Source organism: Urtica dioica, chromosome 9, assembly GCF_054948205.1.
Source record: "Urtica dioica subsp. dioica isolate 48M chromosome 9, U.dioica_male_clone48M_v1_H2, whole genome shotgun sequence".
Taxonomy (NCBI): Eukaryota; Viridiplantae; Streptophyta; class Magnoliopsida; order Rosales; family Urticaceae; genus Urtica; species Urtica dioica.
This window is the reverse complement of record NC_142764.1, coordinates 16,428,746-16,449,325: the sequence shown is the minus strand read 5'-3', so window position 1 is coordinate 16,449,325 and position 20,580 is coordinate 16,428,746. Positions and strand designations below refer to the sequence as shown.

Here is a 20,580-nt window from a genome sequence, read left to right as displayed (position 1 = left end):
TATTCTTCTCGACATTTTGTTTACTATATATTTCACACATCCTACCATTTTTTTTTTCTCGCATACAGTTACGAGGTGGTGTTGGGATTACGAAACTTAATAACAGTTTGTTGGGATCAATATGTTAAGACGTGGTTCTCTTATCCCATTATAAAGAGTATGGACTAGTTGAAAAACAAAACACAACGTCATGAGCACAACTATGGTAACACCCAGGTTTCGTGAGATGTTATCAATAAATAAAAGAGTTCAAATAAATATAAACCCATACCACTACATTTCCTAGTTTCCATGAAAGTTTTATTTCGGTTGACCAAAACTATTTTCGATAATATTATAAATAAGAATTAAAAACTAATTTTATAAATTTTTTTTGAAAAACAATATTAGACCTGAGGTACGGGAAACACTAATATTTAATAAATTCAAACAAAGTCATAAGACCTAAAAAAATTCCTTTAGACACGTTCCATTTGATTCTATACCTGAAGGACTCCGAGAGAACAAAAACCCAAGGTTCTTATTGTGACAAAATAATGGTTTGAGCATTATAAATATAATGCTTAGCAAAAGTTTTTATTTTTTGAGTGGAAATCACAACCCAACATTTTGCCATCGTCACCATTGGTTCATACTAATCATTTAGTCCCAGGTTGTATGCCTACAACGTATACGCATATTTCTCGTGACACTACCACAAAAAAATTTATCAACTACAGCCTTCAGGTGTAGCATTTAAACTATGACTACGGTTTTTGTTATGACATCTATCATATCGGAGTCTTTTCACTATATATAAGACTTCAGTTTTTTGTCGTAGTTTTTATAAACAAAAAAATCGTAGTGAAAACATTTTACTACAATTTATACATGTAGTGATTACAGACAGTAGTTTTATTTTATTCAAATAATTTATATATTATTATAGACTACCAATTTTATTAGAGTCATACCATACGACTACTTTAGTTTTATGAAGTGTTTACGTATCTAGTTATTTATCATTACTTTGATTTATAATATATTTTGTTAATTTAAAAAATACAATTTTATTTCCAATTAAATAAGATTTAAAAAATAAAAATACAAGTTACTTGATCTCATTACTATAAAATCATGATAACTATAACTATACATCAAGAATGTCGTGCAATTCTACAAACTATGTGGACAAGATATTTTTCTAACGACAAAATATATTTAAGTACTTAAAATTATATGCCTAGTTTGAATGTTGAAGGTCCACCGCTCTTTCATTGTGCAGCTAGCTCAACTTAAGCGGAATAATCTGAAAAAGAAAAAAAAATACTTGTCTTAAACTCTCAGTTAATGACCTGCGAAGAAAAACGCAATTCGTTAAATTACTTGTCGATTAAGGGTATACCATTTAAGTCTTCATAGGGCTGAAAATTACAAAGTGTCAAAACCAAAGACCTGGAAACTCAAAAGATCCAGAGACCCAAAGATCCGAAGAACACGAACACGACGAGAAGAGAAAAACTTCACCAAACCCAACTGGTCATAGGGTGCGGTCCTAGATCGAGCAACGGACGATTCTTAGTGCTAATCTAAAAACGCGATTAACACATGTAATCTCCAATTTTTGAACTATGGATGGGTTATTCGAATGAAAAGTAAATTTTTATGAACAAAAATGAACAGTAGATATTTCTCAAGGTAAGCAATTTAAGGAAAGGATAAATAATAGGAACTAATGCAGTAAAGCCAAATTTTGTCACCAATAATTGTAACAGGTTAGTTTAGTGGTCCAGTGTTTCCACTTGCGCACACATTTATGTATCCTACACCAGCATAACCATAGTTGGTGAGTTTCTATTTCAGATCTGTTTCTCAGTATATGCTCTTTCCATACAAAGCTATGGGAAAGACATCATGTACTTCTAATGATGGATTGAGGAAAGGGATTTGGATTAAAGATGAAGACAACAAACTTTTCTCCTATGTTCATCAGCACGGTGCATTTTTTTTTACCTTATAAAATTACAAATCAGTTTCCCCTAAACCTTTTTTCTTGGCAGACTAGCCCCGCCTTAGTCTAAATTAATTAATCCACTTGAAATGTTAGTATTGCAATCTAACCAACGTTTCATTTACGTTTCAAATGTAAACACAAATGATGACGTGACTTTATTAATCATTTAACAAATTACTACATTAACCTTTATTAAAATCGGCTATACATAAACATGTAGCCGACGTTTTGATGCATAGCATAAACCAACTAAGAGTATTTAAATAAATAACCATAAATTATATAATTAAATAAAGGAAATACATAGCATAAACCAACTAAGAGTATTTAAACGCTATAAGCGATTTAAAAAACTCACGAGTTAATCAAGCTTTAATTTCGATAACTCTTTTCTTGAAAACTTCAAAATCCGGTTTCGTCGCCTTTGACTCGTCCGGTTCCCGCTCGTCGGTCCAAATCACTTCCAAACGTGAGATTAAGCTTCCTTGGCGAGTCAGCACGCCTTCCCCGGTGTTTTCTCTTGCTCCGGTGTCACCGTGGCTCTCGTTGACCTCGTCCTTCTTCTCAGGTGGCGCGCGCGGAGGAGAGACTCGGCTGGAGAAGATGGAGCTCGACGAGGAGAGAGGAAGAAGAAGTTGAGGTAGGGTGATGGTGAGGAGGCTCGGTGGAGAAGGAGTAACGGCTGAGCAAATCTTGTTTGTTGTGTTGATTTTTTTTTTCTTTTCAGGGGGGAGCTCACGTGCGTGAAGAAGGAGAGAAGAAAAAAGAAGAAGAAGAAGAAAAGAAAAGGAGAGAGGGGGTGAGGTGGCCGAATGGGAGAGGAGAAAAGAACAGGATAAGACCGCCACTGTGACGACCCGACTTTTCGGACCGTCTTACTTTACTTACTTCTTTTACTTATCCAAAATTATGTATAAAAAAATATGAGATTTTTTTTTCTATCATATAATACTCTTACAAAATCGTAATCTGGAAATTCGCGGATTATAATTTTTTTTTTTTCGAATACATATATTCTCAAATACCATAAAGCAATAAAATCACACTAGTCCTTATCAAAATAACTTGGTCAAAAGTATAACAAATAAATTAATAAAAACTAAACTTTAAGCTTTGATCATGGTAAATCTTTGACTTGAAAATATTTTAACCTTTACTTGAAAACTAGTATTTTAATACCAACTTAATAGAAAATAAATTATAATAAATTTGTTAATCAAGCTAGGGATAAAATGATACAAAACTATAACATACTACTTAATCTATATTAAAACTTTATTTTAGATATTATATGAAATCTAATTTATCTTATGCTTAGCGGAAGTCTTTCTTACGTAGTTGCAACCATAACCCAACCCTTTTGCTATCGATGCCGCTGGTCCATACTCATCACTTAGCAGTAAGTTGTTTACCTACAGCACATACGTAAAATTTTCGTGGAAATGAGCTATCGCTCAGCGAGAACAATATAAAACTCACAAAACAAGATGAGTGATGCAATGCATGAACCGGTTATTAATATTTTCATTCTAATGGTGAAATGGTCTTTCTTAACATAAATCTTATCATATTTTATTCGGGGCTCCCCTAGAGTAGTCGTACCAATTTCAGTGTACACTTTGGAAACAAAGATATGGGGTTGCAAGGTCCCATACTTTGCTCCATCTTATGAACTTATAACATATGAGAAATTTCCCCATTTGGGCCCGTAAGTCGGCTCGGGAAATTCTCATTGTAGACTTCCGTAACTCGAGGCGGTACGACTCTCTTACTTATCTTTTCACTTTATTATTTAGGTGACATGCAAATATGACATGTAATATAGATAATCATCATACATAACATCAGACGTGACATGATTTTAAATTAAAAAAAAAATAACATGACATAGCTTACTAATGCATATGAAACAAAACATAGGTCAACAAGAAAACGTTAACTAGCTTCTCATACATCATACATAAATTTACTTAGCATAAAGACATGTGCAAACATCAACATACATAATGTCATATAAATTTAAAAACATGTCATTATTACTCCATCATCATCATTTATCATAACATAACATATCATAAGCTAAAATTCATAAACGTAGACATGTAATCATCGCATAATATATAACAACTCATAAATCATATCATCGTACTTAAGCATATCATAACATGTATCACGTGGCTTATAACTATTAACAAAACCACATAATACTATCAAACAACCACGTCATGGATCACAAAACTCATCATAATTTTATTTAAAACTAATATGTGCTGTAGTGAGATTGTTCTCACCTGGGGATTGAAATTACGATCTTTGATCGTGAACGGCTAAACGCTCTACTCGGTTCAAAACCTAATAGGAATGAGTAACAATTAAGATATCACTAATTACTCACTAAAAAAAAATACTATTATGGACGGAAGATGTTTTTGGAAAAATTCAGAATCGATCGCTAAGTGAAATTACTAAAATACCCATAGCTATGGAATCTCGAGAAAATAAAACCGTTGAGATAAATTCTGCAAAAATTCCAGGAAACATAAAATAATAATTTGAACGTTTTCTTCTGAAGTTCCATGATCAAAATCGGTCTTAAATCATTAAAAACAAATTAAAGGATATAAAGAGAAAATACTAGTTTTATTAAAAATTGGGACAGATTTGCGCATGTATCGGAATAACACTCATACGCATAAACATTTTGGTCTAAAAATTCATCAAACTTTTATCCTACAAAAAAAACACATAAATATACGTTGTATAAAAATTTCAATCCAAAATCCTTTCTGTAGCTATTTTAAAAAAATTCCATAGTACGCTGATTTAAACAAGATCTTTTGTCTAGATGCTGATCGTAAATTATTTTTAAAATAAAAGTTATTTATCTAAAAATCTTGAATTTTTATACACGTTTCAAAAACATGTTAATATTCGGGAATAAAAATATCAGATCAAAAATACTTTCGTAGCTAATTGAAAATCATACGATTTCAAACTTCTTATAGTCTTGCAAATTAGTTCAAAAATAAATTAATGATTATTGCTCATACGAAGAATAATTAAAGTAATAAAAAAAACTGATGAAAATACACGCTACATAGAGAAAGAAAAATACCTGCGAAAGAGTTGAAAGAAAAGCTACATAATGTTTTATAGATCCCAACGTTTGTTAGGAATTTTTTTTTTTAAAGAGGCTATGGTCTAAGCTTCTTTTGTTTTGCACAGAGAAGAAGGAAAATGGAGTTTGGGAGAGGTATGGAACTGAGAGAAAATGATATTATGCACGTCCAAAATGAGAGTAGCATTTCCAAATTAATAATTATTAACCTTTCACAAAAGCTAAAAGTTAATGCCATTAACTCCCCACTTTAATTCTTTTAAAAGTAAACGTTGCTACGTATATATACTTAATGAATATATCCGGACACACATATACTTATATATAAATCCGTATACACTAACGTCATATTGCTATAAATTTGTATAATTCACGTTACCACTATTTTTATTGAGATTTGATTACAGATCTCTTTCTTTATGTGTATTTGAGTCAACACATATAAAGAGCTTTTGTCTTAACTCAAAAGAATATCATATATTTATTATTTTTTTTTTTTTTTTTTTTGGGATTTCACAGCCACGTGGCAGCACTCCATTGGGCCACATGTCTCATGAAACAACCCCTCTTAAATCTTTGTCTTTCACTCTCGTCCCTCACTTTCTTACACTTAAGAACTTTCCAATGAAATTCTCTCAAACTCGTCCTTAATTAATAAAAAATATAATCGTGAAAAATAACCGAGAATTTCTCATTAATTCTCGTTATTTTAAATATATTTAAGGGATTTCGGAATTTATTTTCACTCTTGAGATTTCAAATCTCCGAGTATGTTCCGAATGATTTTATTCGGAAAATAATATCGAGTTTACTCGAATATCCTTATTCCGAATTTCATCGACCTTAAATATATTTATGATTATTTTATTTTTTTCCAAGATATTTAAAATTTAAGGACGTCTCATGTGCAACAAGAATTTGATTCAAAATAAAACTGGTTTATTTTATTCAAATTCACAAATCGAGCGTTACAAAAGTTCGTATATTACAGATGAACACTGAGCATGAGGAATTTACGGAGCTTAAGTAAGGGACGATGACTGTGACTGAAGTTGTTTGTAAGTTTAATCGATTGGCCATACTGTGCCCACTTGGTTCCAACATGAATTGGCATTAGCCATTGGTAGTGGAAGTCAACCACCTACCACTGTTGCAGACTGCCTCGAACGTGCCATGCAAGCCGAGTACAACTTGATCCAAATAAAGGAGGAATAAGTCCAGTTTTCTAAGGCTCGAAAAGAGGAGAAATGTCAATACAAGTGACCCAACACCAACAATAAATCAAATCAACCAGGAAACAATCAATCTAACAGGAACAATCAAGGCTTTGGGGTGCAAGCCCTTGGAAATGAGAATGGAAGGAAAAGATGCGATTATGGAAATGGGGGTAACGCCAACAACAAGGTCAAGATATGTGAAACGATTTTTCCAGTATGCAAGACTTGTGGAAAGATGCATCTTGGAGAGCACCAGAAGGGAACCATGACCTATTTCAAGTGTGATCAGCCTGCCACTTTCTCAAAGATTGTCCAAAACTGAATTTTGTTCAGAATGAACAGAATAAGGAACACAATCAAAATGGACGACTAAATTTCATTCAAGCTGCAATCGAAAGGCCACAAATTTTCTAAGGTCGACTAGAAGCACCACCAACAAGTCTGTCCCCACTGCCACCTCAAGTTCGCCTCTACGCCTACACCAATGTCAATGCCTTAACCAGCACTTCAAATTTGGTAGCAGGTCAGCTTCCTATAGCTCGTTTTGACGCTTTTGTATTGTTTGACTTTGGTCCTACATATTCCTTTATTTTGTTAGAGCTGACTACGAAATTTGACGACAGTATAGAGAAAACCAGAAAAGTTTTCAGGACGGCCTTACCGTCCGGCGATGTTCTATTAGTAGAGTATTGTTTTAAAAGAATACCGATAATAAGTTGTGGTCATGAGTTAAAGATCGATTTCTTCGTCATGGAGATGAAAGATTTCGATGTCATTTTGGGAATGAGTTTTCTTGGAGAGAATAATGCGATAATTAACTGGTGAAGAAAGAAAGTGAACAATGGTTTAAGAACATGTTAAACAATCATTGGATTCATTGTTCTATGCTAGAGGGAGCATAGTACAAATTAAACCATGAAATCGTAAACCACTCAATACTCCAGCCGAAGCAAACTCATTGTCCCCGTCATGAAAGGAAAATATAAGGGACCTTCCTAGCATAGTCATTCATTTCGTAAAATATTTTCCGCGCCTCTTGCCATTGCGTCTTCTAGACATAAACACCCAATCTTTACATTATGAAAACCATTTTCATATCATTACGAGCGTTTTATTCATTGAAAATTTAGGATTCATCAGTTTTACAGCTTAAACATTTTATCACAATATGCTATGCATGAGACTTAAATTCATATGTAATATATCATGACATATGACAATATTTGTTATAAGTTAAGATTAATAATGTGAAAGATATATTTATGGTTAGGATGAAGTTTTGACAGTCTGCGAAGTATAAATATTAAGCTGAACTAATAGACATATACTTGATCATGACTAAGTACTCTTAAATTAATTAATTGAGAAATTTTTAAATAGACATATACTTCATCAGGACTAAGTACTCTTAAATTAATTAATTGAGAAATTTTCTTCTTGACCCTCTTCACCTTCCATCTACTTTTGCTCCAAATTGGACATAAATCAACGTTCAAGTGTTCTTTCCAGAATAATGGGCAATCGTTCTGGAATACATCGATCATATGATATCTCATTCCAAAACGTTTAGCTTTGCTTTCACCTGGCAGTGCGTTTCTAGAATTATGTTTTCTGCCGGGTGAGACCTCTATAAAATCTTCAATATGTTGGTAAACGACTTCGTTGTCCACTTGTTCATGGCTTTTATATGCATCACTGAAACAAGGAGCGCCAACGATGAAAATTCTTTGCACCCAGGGTAATATTATGATTCGAGATCTGCGAGGTGGTCTTTCATTTGATTGTGAACGCACTCTTCACTCGTAGACGGTTCTTCAAAATTGTCAAGATCATCGTGATCCATGATGTCATACAAAGCACTGTGCATCCCTCCTCGTCCACTTCCATCTCGACCGGTAGTCGACTGTTCGATAACCAACCAAATCCATTCTTCAGTGTAATGAAAAAAGCATGTGTAAATTCTCGTAAATCCCTTTTGACTTAATTGTATTTCTACAAGTCCAATGAGGTGGTACCTTGTGTTGTTGTACTACTTGCAAGGAACTCTGACCTTCCACTACTACAAAATACCTTTTTAGAGTCGCTCAAAAAGCGACGCGTTATATTTTGGGCGTCGCTTTTTGAGCGACGCATATGTTAGTGACGCCCAAATCTTTGGCGTCGCTTATGACCGAGCGACGCTCCACGTAAGCGCCACGTTGGATTGGCGGGTTTTTTAATTGGGCGTCGCTCTTTTAATAGGTGTCGCTTAATAACCTGGCGTCGCTCAATTTTTGAGCGACTCCATGTTTTAGAGTCGCTCAATTTCTGAGCGACTCCAGGCTGGCGTCGCTCAAAAATTGAGGGACTCCATGCTGGCGTCGCTCAATAATTTTTGAGCGACTCCAGGTTCTTAGAGTGTCTCAAGGTTTTTAGAGTCGCTCAATTTTTGAGCGACTCCCGTTTTTTTTTTTTAATATTTAAAAACTACGTTTACCCAATTTTCCTGCAACAAAACAGACGAAACAATACTCGAACCAAGCAGAAAAACATATAGCAGCTCAAATTTTTCGTGCTAAATTTCATAATCAAGTTTTTTTTACTTAACAAAATAACAGTTAACGCAGTTTTTACAATCAGTTTACCATTTTCACAATAATTCGAGTTCAATATAAAGATATTTAGACTAATTCTAGTAACTTAACGCATCATAGTTCAATATAAAGACATCAACATACCATCCACAATAATTCTAGCATAATCTTGTCGAAGTTCGTCCATGTCGGTATCACTGTAAGTTTGCAACGATCGCAACTGAAATCAAAATAAATAAGCATATTAATAAACATACATAACATATTAAGAAACTCTATTAATTAGATACTTACATGTGCGAGGGTATCACGGAATGATCTCCCTCTAAAAAAATCTCTCATCATTAGTAAGACAAAATATCCGCACTCCGTACTTGAAGGTTGTTTCGGGCCCTATGGTAAAATACATCATTTTTATGAACATGTTTATTTTAAAATTATGTATGTTTTATAGTACCTTTTCCTTATGCCAAGCGACCTTCAACGGCACGTTAAAATATCTTCCAAACGCTCTACATAAGATAAGTCTAATAAGTCTAAATGCACAATAGAATTGTAGTTGAAAAATGTCATATACGATAAAAAAGTTACTACTTACGTTGAGAGGACGGATTTGAGATCACTCGGAATAGCATGATGAAGAGGATCAAAATGGTACACATGACCATCTCCGTCCATGACCAAAAGTATCCAATGCCTCCTAAATAAAAAAAATTCTTAACTTATAAACAATTTGAAAAAAAATATATAATAACTCATTAACGAACTTACGAATAGTTCCATGGCATAAGCAACATTTGTGTTCCTCTCAAAGCATCCAACCGAGATGCAATATGATTCACTCGATCATCGAAGCTCTTAGGTCTAACATCGATTGCAACTTCCACCGGGTTCACAATTCGATATTCGGTTTGTCGATTATTCGCGTACAAGTCCCTAATCAATGAACAAGTTATATACGATTTTCCGTAATTAAAATAAATAGTTTTTTTCAGTATACATACCTCATGTATATCATAATAGTTGTGGCTCCAATCTCCTCGGATGATAAGAACTGTTCAATATCTTCTTTTAAAACCATTAAATCCGCAGGAGTGCCAAATACTACAGGATCGGTGTCCATAGTGTATAAATGATCGTCTGTAGTGTTTGCCACAATATCCAACAACGTCGTAATTGGATTAGCGACATCTTGAGTGAGTGGGACAGTCGGAGGAGGAGGTGGGTGAGTTTTTGGTTGCGTTCTAGGCGTGACCGGAGTTGATTTGCCTTTCTTCTTCGAGCTTCGTATGAGAACCTGCATACACTTTCAATTACATCTATAGTAATATAATATAACCAAAAACCAAAATATACTTACTTCTTCATCATCTGGTATAACTAGTCTCTTTGGCCATGCAACAATAGATTTTATCGCGTCGGATAGAATCACCATCTCGTCATCTACAGGAATGGGAAGTGGATCGTTCATGTGCTTGTCTTCTACAAACATCACTGCAACTCTGACATTTTCTGCATCTAGACGCCTCGTGTGCATCATGGGATTCGGGTTCTCATCGATCATTAAAATTCCCGATGCGACAATATTGTCGATGTTCCCAATTGCAAGCAAACAAGTAGTTTCCTATAAGACAATAAACAATAATTATATTATATTTGAGCGCTATTACGAACAAGTCACGACAAATGTACTAACCTTAGTAGATGGAGTACGTGTCGCATTTTCAGCAATTGGAGATGGCACGTACGGCTCGGCTCCATGTGGATTAACGGGTTTTTTGGGTCTCTTAATCTTAGATTTGCGTGGCGGCGGTTATGGCGAGACACCTTCGGCGACCATAAAGTCTATTAACTCCTCATCTGTGAAATCCGGAGGATTAGGAGAAACAAAAGGTGTGCGAGGTGATCCTTGTTCTTCGGATTCTGGATGTGGAACCTTCTTTTTCGATCCTTTGGTTGCCTTTTGTTTTCGCATCACTGAGGGACCGGGTTCTTCCGTACACGTCTCCTAGTTTAAACAATATAAAATTTATATTATTATTTGATCCATGATAGGAAGGATATACCAAAACTACTTGATTTTATTACCTGACGTGGTTGTGAAGTTTGTGGTGTTTGTGATGCAAACAATGGAGAACTAAAAGACGGAGGATTAGGAGAAACATGAGGTGTGTGAGGTGGTCTTTGGTCCTTCTTTTTCGATCCTTTGCTTTCCTTTTGTCCGTGCCCGACTGAGGCTTCGGGTTCTTCCACAAACGTCTCCTATTTTAACAATAGTAAAATTTATATTATTATTTGATATATAATAATATGATGTACCAAAACTACTTGATTTTATTACCTGATGAGGATGTGGAGTATCATGTTGTTGCGGCACCTGAAACGGAGTAGGTTGGGGAGTATAGTGTGGTTGAGGCATATGAAACTGAGAACTGAAATCTCCATGATAGGAAGGAGCTTGTTGCCATTGTTGAAAAGGAGTACTGAAATCTGGGGGGAACTGAAAAGACGGTCCCCTGCTCCAACCTTCTTGCCTCTCTTGCTCTAAATTTCGTAGTCTCTCTTCAAAAATCTTTCTTTCTTCTGCGTATTGTCGAACTTGCTCGGCGAGAAGCTTATTTTGCTCTAGAATCGCCATGTGATGTTTTTGACTTTGAAGTTCTGCTTCCTTTCTACTTTGTGAGGATTTTCCCCAATAGCTAGTCGGTGTTGTGGTTCCCTCGACACCTCGCACACGTCCGCTGTACTCGGGCTTGTTAATAGCCATTGCCAAAATATCAGCCCTTCCAACTTCTTGTAAACCTCCCCCTTCTTTTAGTGCATTTAGCCGAGCCTACAAAACGCATATTATTAACACATATTATCATTTCAATAAATCATTCGAACAAAGTTCACAGTTTACTCACAATTTCTTTTTGAACGCCTAGTGCATCATCTACAAGCTCTCCTTTGGCATTTCTGTGTGACTCTATCCAAACCGAGGCACGATCCGGTATAGCTCCCTCTGGATTCTTCTTCCTCTATGTTAAGAACATGAATTATAGTAAATATATAAAAAATGGGACGATACATATACTATTAATGAAAAATAAGATACCATTTTCTCTCGTAACTCCGCGTATGATGTTTGCCCTAGTCGATGTGGAGTAGTGTCTGTCTTCTTTCTCACTTGTTGCCCTTTTCGAAGTTCCTAAGTCAAAACGTAAATTTTTAGAACTAGATTGTATTTAAGAAAAATGGTTACATAATAACTTACCGCAAATTCTGAACTTAGCCGCTTCTAAACATATCTGATCCAATCATCTTTTGGAATACCGTACTCATCTTCGCGAGACTCTGCAAAACTTTCCAGATTAATGTCTTCTTTAACGTTATCGTAGATCTCGCGTGTCAACCTATTCTTGAAATTACGCCACATTTTTCCAATTTTTTTCATTGCCTCATGTCGGTAAATATCGTCGATTTCAAAGGTTGTCTGAAAAACGAGTGTTAGATACTAAACAATTATGTAAACATCATACAAATAGTTTTATACTAAAAGAAAAACTTACATGAATATCGTTCCACATTATGTTCTTAAGGTGGAGAGGAACTTCGCGCCAATCATTGTAAAGAATGGACACTCTTCTAGCTTGAACACCCAAAAAGCTTGCAAAGCTTCTTGCCTTATCACCGATAGGCGCTCCATACTCATCCACGTCAACTTTGAGTTAGTTCCTTGACTCCTCGCATGTACTATTGCCGGGAGTTTTGTTGGACCTCTTTTTGCTCTCTCACTAGGCGTAGCATCATCGGAACCGGAAGCTTCATTGTCGGACATTTTAAACCTGCACAAACAATCAAATAATTATTAATCGATAATAATTCTATAATAACATCATACGGTTCACGATTCTCTTAAACAAATTAACTTACTTCATCATATTTTTAATCTACATAAATGCCATCTCCATTCTCACGTAGATACAATAACTCCTCGTTGTCAACAAGGATATCATCATCTGAACATAGACGTAAGAGAGTCACGCAAAATCATTAATGATATCCTTGGTAATGATGATATCCTGAGTTTGATAACTTCTGTACTCGGTATTTTTGATAAACAATGAAGTGTACAAATAGCATCGTTCTTTGTCAAAACTCTATCTTCTAACCATTTTGAAAATCTGCGCACGTGCTCGTTTTGTATCCATTTCGGAGTTTTATTTGTCGACGTATATTGGAATAAATTCATGTGTTCTCTGCATTTTTTAAGATAAGAAGTTAATATATATAGAAGACTAAAAATATAGGAAAATATAAAGTTTGATAACTTACTCGATAAATGGCTGAACTAAATCGGAGTTCTCTAAGATCATATGATGTGCTTGCAAAAGCTGTGTATAGGAAACCGAACAAACGACCCCATTGTTTAAGCCTTTACTTGTAACACTATCTTGAACAACATCAGTGCGAAGTCCAACAGCTTCCAAATCGTGCAAGTATTCAGAACAACATTCCACAGATTCTTCAGCCAAGTACCCTTCAATGATACATCCTTCAGGCCGATTTCGATTTCTTACATATCTTTTTAACACTTGCATGAATCTCTCAAAAGGATACATCTATCGAAGATACACAGGTCCGCACAATTGCAGTTCTCTCACCAAATGCACTGTAAGATGAATCATTACGTCGAAGAATGATGGCGGAAAATATTGCTCCAATTTACACAACGTGGTCACAATGTCAGATTGAAGCTTGTCAAGTATCGATGTATCAACAACCTTGGAACAAAGAATGTTAAAAAACGCACAGAGTCGTATAACGGCATCTCTCAATCCGTCTGGGAGCATCGACTCAATGGCCACGGGCAAAAGATGTTGCATCAAAACATGATAATCACGAGACTTGAGTCCAAAGACTTTCAACTCCTCCAAAGAAACATAACTTTGGATGTTAGCTGCATATCCCTCGGGCACCTTAATATCAAACAATGTTTGACTGAACTTCTTTTTCTCCTCTCTCGTTAGAGTAAAAGAACATGGTGGTAGATATGTACGATTTCCATTCTCCTTCGGAGCTAATTCAGTTCTAATTCCCATATGAACCAAGTCTCGCCGCGACGATATACCATCTTTTGTTTTACCCGGAATGTTAAGCAGTGTAGAAATGACACTATCGCACACATTCTTATGCATGACATCAAGATTATGACGCACAAGTAGATGCTTCCAATACTCTAACTCGAAGAATATCGATTTCTTCTTCCAACTTCCTTCGTCGTAGACTACTTTCTCCCCTCTTTTCCTCTTTACAGACGTACTTTTTCACATTTTTTTCCCAGAGGCCTAAGTTTCATCTTCGACAACATATTAAAAGTTTCAACTCCTGACAATGGCTTTTTAACTGTACGAAACTCTTTTTTGCCATTAAACGCCGCTTGACATCTGCGAAAACGATGATTTAATGGTAAAAAGCGTCTATGATTCATATACACAACTTTTTGCCCATATTTCAGGTATTCATCTTCGATATCGTCTGCACAAATCGGACATCCCTTAAAGCCTTTGACAGAATAACCAGATAAATTTCCATAAGCTGGGAAATCATTTATGGTCCATAACAGAACAGCCCGAAGTGTGAATTCCTCTTTAAGATGTCCATCAAAAGCTTGGACACCATTTTCCCACAACAACTTCAGTTCGTCTATCAATGGAGCCAAATACACATCAATGTCATTACCTGGTTGTTTGGGACCAGAGATGAGTAGAGATAACATCATGAATGTGCGTTTCATGCACAACCAAGGCGGGAGATTATACGTCACAAGAACCACGGGCCAACAACTGTATCTACTGCTTTGTAGACTATGTGGATTAATACCATCAGATGAGAGAGCGAGACGAAGATTTCTAGACTCTTTGCCGAACGTCGGCCACTTTGAGTCAACATGTTTCCAGGCAGGCGAATCTGCGGGGTGTCGAAGCTTTCCATCATCGATCCTTTGGTTAGCATGCCAAGTCAAACTTTGAGCGTGCTTAGGATTTCGTAATAATCGACGAAAACGCGGAATGATTGGTAGGTGCCACAATAGTTTTACAGGGATTTTAGATTGCTTTTCTGTATCCTTTTTCTGCTTCCACCTAGAAGCTTCACACATGGGACACTGCTCAAGAGTTTCATACTCATTACGGTAAAGGATGCAATCATTTGGACATGCATGAATTTTCTTATATCCCAAACCAATAGCCGCTAGAGTTTTTTTTGCAACATATACAGACGAGGGTATCTGATTATTTTCTGGCAATATATCTCTTAGCAAGCCAAGAAGTTCTGAGAACATAACATCGCTCGATCCGTATTTGGCTTTTAAGTTGAATAACCTTATTAAGGTTGAAAGTTTGGTGAACTTGACACAACCAGGATATAGAGGAGTTTCGGCGTCACTTAAAAGAGAATAAAGCTCGTCGGGATTGTCTTGAAGTTCATCTTGCAAATCATTAACCATCTCAGCGATGTAAGGGGCATCAACGTCTTCTTCATCGGAATTATCTTGAACGACAACATTATGTTCTGCCACATAATTTTCTCCATGGTGTATCCATATCTTATAGCTTTGATCGATACCCTTACATATCAAATGTTCTTTTAGGGTAGTAATGTTACCCTTAAATTCCCACATTTGACACACGGACATGGAATTCTCTCTATGTTTTCACATACACTAAGACAATGGTCCAAGAACTTTCTCACACCATCCACATAGTGATTTGAATCTCTATGAGCCGACATCCATAACTTATCCATAATAAAGCTATACACAAAAATTAAACCCAATTTATAAAAAAAAAAGACATCTAAACTACATAACATATATGATCATCTCAACACAACAAAATCACACGCAATTCACGTGCAAAAAAAAAAGCGACATCTAAAGTCTAACCTACTAGCTAAACATAACTTATTTAATCATTACAAAACAACAAAATTCGCACACAATTCACACACAATTCATGTCCAACAAAGAAAAAGCGACGTCTAAAGTCTATAAACTACTAGTAAACATAACATATCGATACATATATCAAAAACACAAAAAATAATCATTTTATATTATCTAGTGACACACAATTTTGAAGCGACGCCCAATATAATATGTACAAAAAAAAAATTGACATTTTATAAAATAAAATAAAAAACTTACTTGGATGCTAACACGGGCGGCGGCGGCGACGGCGAGTGAAAACCGGATTAAAGGCGTCCACAAGCTAATGAGAGGCTGAAAATATGTAACAACAAATTTAATAAAATATTTATTAAAAAAAAAAATCTACCTAAGCCGACGACGGCGACCGGACGAAAGAGGGGCGGAGGGACCGGCGGCGACTACGGGCGCGGAGACGGCCGTAAATAACAACAAATGCACATCCTTCACACCGAAATCAATAAAAAATAACCTAAGAATCTTTACTCATAATATCATGAAATAATAAAAAAAAAGAAAAACAAAAAAAAACCTAAAAAAACCCAAAAACTAACCTCTTACCCGTGCGTCACGACCGAAAACGTTCACCAAAACCACGACGCCAGCCAGAGTAGAGTGCTAGAAATATGTAATGGTGGTGGAGGTGGTCGGTGGAGATGTGTAATGGTGGTGGAGGTGGGTTTCAATGGAGGTATTTGGGGGTTTTGGAGAGAAAATGTCGAATGAAGAAGATGAAGTCTGAAATAACTGTTGTGCGAAATACGTATGCATTTTTTTTTAAAAAAAGGGGGGCGTCGCTCGTTTTTTGAGCGACGCCACGCCACGTGTCGCTGGCGTCGCTCAAAAAGCGAGCGACGCCCCTGCCACGTGGCCTGGCGTCGCTCAAAAAACGAGCGACGCCCCACGTCGCTTGCTTTTTGAGCGACTCCAGGCCACGTGGCCCAATAAAATTAAAATGGCTTAATTTTAATCTTTTCCACGTCAAACGAGCTCCAAAAAATAATGGTATGCGTCGCTCAAAAATGTACCCGACGCAAATATAGCGACTTCTAATATAGGTATTTTGTAGTAGTGTTCATTTGACTATTAAATTGGGTATTGGGTACGAGCAAGATTAATGAACTTAGCCATGCCAGCCTTAAACTCGGAACTCATTTTATCATCTAGAGAGAGAGAGAGAGAGAGAGAGAGAGAGAGAGTGAGAACGTAAATCGCATGTCGTTGAGTTGTGGCTTGCTGAAATTTTATTTGGTCTCAAGCATGTCTGAGTTGTGGCTAGCTTGCTGAGCGGGGATCAGACGCACAACAAACATACATACGCTCAGACATAGACACACAGAGAAACACATACACACGCATTCACGAAAACATGCACGCCCATTCACGAATACAGAGAATACATAGTGTGTTTACACACACACATTCATGAACACAGACACACCCAATATGGTTAGACAGAGAAATCAGAGAGAGAGAGAGGTTGAACGACGCGGAGGTCAAATTTCTATTCATCAAATTTTGGGCCTTTTCATGGACGTGGTGTTTAGCATTGGTCGTACAGATTTAGGGGTGAAATATCTAGCTTTTTGCATTGATAGGGATCGTGGTCGATTGGCGGAGTGGTGGTGCGTGGTCGCAGTGGTCGTGGTCAGTTGGAGGAGTGGTTGTGCATGGTCACAATCGTGGTGCGCAATTGTGGTGATCGTTGTCACTATGGTGGAGCGCGGTGGTGGTGGTTGGCAGAATAATGGTCGTGGAGATTTAAGAGAGAGAAAGAGAGAGAGAGAGATAGAGAGAGAGAGAGAGAGAGATTTAATGGTGAGAAAGGAAAGAAACGAGTTTATACTGAAGTTAATCTATATTGAGCCACGACTGGTCGTGGCTGTTGTCGCTGCTGTAAAATTTTATACAATGTCCAGCTGCGGCAAAGTCGTGGCTATTGAGGAATTCCCAGATACCAAGCGCGAGAACTAGGCGGCCTAAATAAAAAATTTGAAACTGGAAATAGCCATGACTTGCCTCAAATGTCACGGCTATTTAGCCTTGACTTGTCGCGACTATTCCCAACCATAAAAGTTGAAGATGTTCCAGTATTTGCTTTAGTGGATGCCTGCAATTCAAAAAGCTTCCCGCTCTGCCACTGCGAAGTTCTCTCTCCAACACCTTGACGGAGGTCTTGCCTCTGGAAGAGAAGAGATCCATGTTTGGTTTCTGCACAAAACCCTCGCTAGCAGTCATCGAAGAATTCTCAGTGCGGAACCTGGTACGGCAAGGCCGATCTGAACACGTTAAGGTTCACAAGGAGACTGTGGATGCTTTGATGGATCGATGTTGCCAAAGACCTCTTGGCACTGGATTAGGCACGACGAGGCTGATCTGGACACGTTAAGGTCAACAAGGAGCCTGCAGATGCTCTGCTCCCCGACGTCAAAGAATCATTTGCTCAACTAGACACGAAGAAGCCGATACGGACACGTTGAGGTTCGTGAAAAAGCCACAGATGCTCTTATGGCATGTGTGGAAGAATACTCATGGCAACAAGGACGATTTGCTTTATATTTGGGATTCTCTTAACTTTTTCTTATTATTATTATTATTATTATTATTATTATTATTATTATTATTATTATTCTTGTTTTGAAATTCATTTTAGGTGCTGATGAATACTTTATAGTTGTGTTTATTTATGTTAATGTCGGTATATGTATGCAAATTTTTATTCATTTCTATGATATTGATGATAAATTTTGTGACGACCCGACTTTTCGGACCGTCTTACTTTACTTACTTCTTTTACTTATCAAAATTATGAATAAAAAAATGAGGATTTTTTTTCTATCATATAATACCCTTACGAAACCGTAATCTGGAAATTTGCAGAGTTTCTTTTTTTTTTAATACATACATTCTTAAAAACCATAAAACAATAAAATAATACTAGTCCTTGTCAAAATAATTTGGTCAAAAGTATAACAAATAAAAATAAAAACTAAACTTTAAGGTTTGATCATGGTAAATCTTTGACTTGAAAATATTTGACCTTTACTTGAAAACTTGTATTTTTAATATCAACTTAATAGAAAACTATAGCATACAACTTAATCTATATTAAACATTTATTTTAGAAATTATATTAAATCTAATTTATTTTATGCTTAGCGGAAGTCTCTCTTACGTAGTTGCAACCATAACCCGACCCTCTTACTATCGATGCCGCTGGTCCATACTCATCACTTAGCAGTTGTTTACCTACAGCACATAGGTAAAATTTTCGTGGAAATGAGCTATCGCTCAACGAGAACAATATAAAACTCACAAAACAAGATGAGTAGATTATTAGTATTTTCATTCTAAAGGTGAAATGGTCTTTCTTAACATAAATCTTATCATATTTTATTCGGGGCTCCCCTAGAGTAGTCGTACCAGTTTCAGTGTACACTTTGGAGATAAAAATACGGGGTTGCAAGGTCCCATACTTTGCTCCGTCTTATAAACTTATAACATATGAGAAATTTCTCCATTTGGGCCCGTAAGTCGGCTCGGAAAATTCTCTTTAATACCTCCGTAACTCGAGGCGGTACGACTCTCTTACTTATCTTTTAACTTTATTATTTAGGTGACATGCAAACATGACATGTAATATACATAACCATCATACATAACATCATACATGAAATGATTATAAACTAAACAAAACAACATGACATAGCTTACCAATGCATATGAAACATAACATAGCTCAACTAGAGAACGTTAACTAGCATCTCATACATCATACATAAATTTACTTAGCATAAAGAAATGCGCAAACATCAACATACATAATGCCATATAAATTTTTTTAAAAAAATGTCATTAATACTCCAGCATCATCATTTATCATATCTTAACATATCATAAGGTAAAATGCATAAACGCAGACATGTAATCATCGCATAATATATAACAACTCATATATCATATCCTCGTACTTAAGCATATCGTATCATGTATCACTTGGCTTTTAACTATAAACAAAACCATATAATACTATCTAACAAACCACGTCATGAATCACAAAACTCATCATAATTTTATTTAAAACTAATATGTACTGTAGTGAGATTGTTCTCACCTAGACTTGGAAATTACGATATATCTGATCGTGAACGGCTTAAACGCTCTAGTCGGTTCAAAACCTAACTGAAAGGATTAATAATTAGGACATCACTTAATACTCACTAAAAAAACTAGTCTGTACAGATAAAGGTTTATGAAAAAAACATAACCCATAAAGTGAAATTACTAAAAATACCCCTAACTATAAAGTCTTTAGAAAATAAAACTGTTGAGATAAATTCTGCAAAAATTTCCGAAAACATAAACTAATATTCGGAACAGTTTTTTTTTTCATAAGAACAATGTTAAAAAGAGCGTTTTACTATATATTAAAATTCATATACATAAAATAATATCTTATTAAAATTTCAGCTCAAAGTAATATATATGTATATATATATATACGTACATTTTTTTAAATAAAAATCATATAATATGTTGATCATAAAAATAGATAAACCAGAATAAAATATTTAAATCTTTTGTTTTTAATAAAAGCATTTATAAATAAAATTATGATCATGAACATATATCTTGAACATGAAATACTAACGAAAGCAATACCTTTCAAAAGGTCGAAAGAATCTTTTCATGCGCTTCGCTCCTTAGAA

At 35.8% G+C, this 20,580-nt stretch overlaps 1 pseudogene; it reads right to left on the bottom strand.

Moving 5' to 3' along the window:
• Positions 1-13,214: 13,214 nt before the first annotated feature.
• LOC149385327 (uncharacterized) lies at positions 13,215-15,573 on the bottom strand (annotated as a pseudogene).
• Between the last annotated feature and the right edge of the window lie 5,007 nt (positions 15,574-20,580).